This window comes from Echinops telfairi, unplaced genomic scaffold (assembly GCF_000313985.2).
Source record: "Echinops telfairi isolate 266 unplaced genomic scaffold, ASM31398v2 ScPeMD7_7420;HRSCAF=8458, whole genome shotgun sequence".
NCBI lineage: Eukaryota > Metazoa > Chordata > Mammalia > Afrosoricida > Tenrecidae > Echinops > Echinops telfairi.
The window spans coordinates 6,059,961-6,064,221 of NW_022111320.1; the positions used below are offsets into that span (position 1 = coordinate 6,059,961).

The 4,261-nt window shown below is 40.1% G+C and overlaps 1 protein-coding gene across 1 annotated transcript in view; it reads right to left on the minus strand.

The window, feature by feature from the left end:
• The window catches only part of IFT80 (intraflagellar transport 80), a 183,342-nt gene that overhangs the window by 16,881 nt on the left and 162,200 nt on the right, over positions 1-4,261 (minus strand). The window lies entirely within an intron of this gene.

Below are 4,261 nucleotides of genomic sequence, written 5' to 3' on the forward strand. Positions count from 1 at the left end.
TGGGCACAGCCTTTTCCAGAGGATTCTGGAAAAAAGTGGGACAGACACTCTTGCTATGAGACATTCCTGTTGATAAACCACATAGAGCTACGCTGATGGAGCCAAAGCCCTGGAGCTGGAGGAACCACGTGGAGACCCACACCAGTGCTGAGGTGCTTCCACCACCACTGGGTCCACAAGACTTTTCACCCACTGGCCTGTGATCTTCCTGCATTTAGCATCATTGCATGTGTTGCATGAGTCTACAGAGTAATTTATAGACTGGTATCGGGCATATGGGCTAATATAGGACTTATGGACTTGATCTGGACTGGGCTTGGGTGTTTTCTTAATATACAATTACTCTTTAATATAAAGTTATCTCTTACACACATATTAGTCTCCCTAGATATGTTTCTCGAGTCTACCTGGACTAACACACATGGAATGCCAATAGAATAAACAAATCTGTCTTGGAAGAAATACAGCCAGAATGTTCCTTAGAGACAAGGATGGCAAAACTTCGTCTTACATATTTTGGACATGTTGTCAGGAGAGACCAGTCCCTGGAGAAGGACGTCATGCTTGGTAAGGTAGAAGGGCAGTGAAAAAGAAGGAGACCCTGTACCAGATGGATTGACACAGTGGCTGCAACAATGGGCTCAAACCAAAGACTAAGTGTGAGGCCGGCCCAGGACCTGCAGTGTTCCCTTCTGTGGCTCACAGGGCCGCTGTGAGGTGGAGTAGATTCAATGGAAATGTAACACCAACAACATTGTCACATCACTGTTAGCAGTGTATTATAATTACTATTTATAAATCTCTAGTCTCCTCCACTAGCCTATACATTTTTTGAGGGGCGACCTGGGTTTCATTGACCTTTGGCGAGTACTACAGAGTTAATGAATAGCACATGTCCAATGAAAAAAATGTGAGCCAAATAACATTCAAGTGAATGAACATCACCCAGTGTAATTGGCTTAACTAGCTTTACAATTTTGTTTCAAAGCATTTTATTAGGGCATAATCCAAACATAATTCCATTCAATAGTTCACTCATATCAAGAAGTACTGTGTGATCGCTACTATATATCTTTATCATTTTTAAAAGTATAGTAAATTTATTATGTTCAATATCCAGCTAAGTAGAATTAAAAACTGATATCCTCAAAACACTCCTACAGTAAACTGAAAAACATATGAAATACTAATTTTGGGTATACAAAATTTGAAAACAATGCCTTTGCCATCTAGAAAAAAAGTGTTAGGATACATTTGTATTTTATAATCCAAACAGGTATTTATCTATGCAACTAAGCTTTTAAAGTAATATTTCCATTAAAATGAAAATTAATAAATGGATCACTGAAATCAATGGTAATACCATGAAAGACACAAAATCTGTATATTAACAACTTGCAAGAAATGAAGAGATTAACAACCCTCACCTCCAGGCTTGTTTTCGGAATATAAATTTTGGACAGTGTGTCGGCCATTGCAGTCCTGCAGAGGAGGCAGAACTTCAGACCACGGAGTATAGCTCTCCGATGGTTTTGTTTGCTGAAATTTTGTTTTAAATATGGGAAATGGTCGTCATAACTGCCAAAGAACTACTTCTCAAGTTCTCTTGCATTCCAATCTTATATAACTTAAATATTCCAGTTGTGATCTGTCAGAAGCAACTATTAAAAATTTGTTGGTTCAAACAACAGACGACCATAACCCAGTGACTACATTTTTTGAAATTTCTGATTTCTTCAGTAGGAAAATTTGATTCATTCTTAATATGCTTTGATATGTGTTACTACTGTAACTATTATTAGTGTTACTGTTTTAAAGTTATCTATAACTCACATCCTCTGCATCAAAACTAAAAACCCAAGTGAAGCGAACCTGGGCATAGACCTGGCCCTACAGTGTCCAGAGGAAAGGATAAAGAAGCAGAATACTAGAGGAGGAACAAGAAGCTATATGGAGTGGTGAACTGTGTACACACAGAGCACCCACATTGTGAATTATTAATGCAGGCTTCCGACTGTACCAAGACACAACCAGCTCCCCTCACGTGGACTCCACCAGCACCCACGAGGGAGCAGGGAGATATGAACTCTTCCCCTACCTGGCACAACCCCCTAGTGACCAGAAGTGAGGCCTCGCCACAGACACCAACCGTTAGCATATCAAACACTAGCCCACGTCTTCTTTTTCCTCTCAAAGCTGTTCTCTCTTGCTGCTCCAATCTTTTCATTGTCCTTCCACTTCCCTCCCACTTAAAAAAAATCTTGCTGAGGAAGGTCCCAACCCCCACCCCCAGCTCGATTAGCAGTGGCCACACATGGCCTCCCTCCCTGGTTGGGAGTGTGCGTCGGCTCCCTGAGGGCTCGCTGTGTTTCACCTGTACCTTGTCAGGTCATCAGCTCGTTGGCCATGACTGTGCTGCCATTTCCTCCTTCCTGTATCTGCCCTCCACCACTCATCGGTGAGTTTGTCAAAGTGTGGTGGCTTTGTGTGGCTGGTATGCCATCATTATTTCAACAGGATTGCCCATAGTGGACAAGTCTTAGCTAAGCTTCCAAATGAAGATAGATTAGGGAGAAGGGTCTAACAATGTCCTGTTGGAAAAAAAGCTGGCCAGTGAGATCCTTATGAATAGCAGGAGAGCACTGAGAATCTCAGTGCCGGATGATGAGCCCCTCAGATTGGAAGGTACTCAAAATACACCTGGAGAAGAGCTACCTCCTCCGAGTCAGGTTAATTTTAAATATGTGCAAGGAGCTAAGCTTGCAGGACTTTATTTGTTGATGTAGCACTTCTCAGACACTGAATGGACAACAGCAAACATCCCCTAATAATTGGATGTGGAATTTATAAAGTGTAAATCTAGGAAAACTGGAAGTCATAAAAAGTTAAATGGTATGTATTGGTGAGTTAAGATGGACAGATGTTGACTATTTTGAATCACATAATTATACGGTCCACTATGGCAGAGACAACAAATTGAAGTTTAGTCATTACAAAGAAAGTTTCAAGATCTATCCTGAAGTACAACACTCTCAGTCACAGGATATTATGCATCTGCCCACAAGAAAGATCAGAAAATACTATTATTCAAATTTACACACCAACCACTAATGACAAAGATAAAGAAATTGAGGATTTTTAATAACTTCTGCAACCTGAAATTGATCAAACATGTACTCAAGATGCGCTGATAATTAAAAAGTGAAAGTTGAAAACAGAGGATTCAGTAGTTTGACAAGAATGCCTTGATGCCAGAAATGACATGAGATCGATCACATGACAGAGTTTTGCACACCCAACACCTTGTTCATTGCAAATACCTCTATTCAACAACATAAGTGATAGAATGGGGACCTCACCAGATAGAATACACAGGAAGCAAATTGACTACATCTGTGATCAGTGAGAACAAATCCAGGGGCCATCTACAGAACAGACTATCAACTGTTTATATGCAAGTTCAGGTTGAAGCAAAAGAAAATTAAAATGAATGCAGAATAGCCAAAATGCCACTTTGTGTATATCCCAACTGAATTATGAGACTGTCTCAGGAATAGACGTGATGCCCCGAGCATTAATCTGAAGGCTGGGCAAATTGGGAGATGACACCATACACGGAGAAAGCAAAGAACCATTAAAAAGACAGGAAAGAATAAAATTCTTTGAATACCAGAAGATACTCTGAAACTAGCTCTAGAGTAAGAAACTAAACCTAAAGGAAAAAGATCAAGTAAAAGAGCTGAACAGAAGATTTTAAATGGTGGATCGAGAACACAAAATAAAGTATTACAATAAAAATTGCACAGACCTGGACTTAGAAAACAAAAAGGAAAAAACGTGGCTAGCATTTCTCAAAGGTAAAAATAACTAAAAAGAATTCAAGCCTCAAGTCGCATCATTAAAGGCCTCAATGGGGACAATAATGAATGACACAGAAAGCATCAAGAGATGGTTTATGGTGTTCTCTAACATAAAATGACTATGAATGCCCTTGGGGCTCCAACTTAATTCTAGCCCCAATCTAAAAACAATTCGTTCTTATGACATGGTTCTGCTTGATGCTTGCCCTCATGAAGAGCTCACCGAAGCATGTGGTGAAGAAACTAGATGGTGTCCAGCAACCATAAAGATTAACGTCTGGGGTCTACAGAAAGGCTTGTCTTCAAACAAGTGAGGTGGCAAAAAGTCCACATGGAAGAAAGACACCTTTCTGTGATCCAAGGATTGTAGATAATACAATCCAAATGTGAAGGAGAGAATG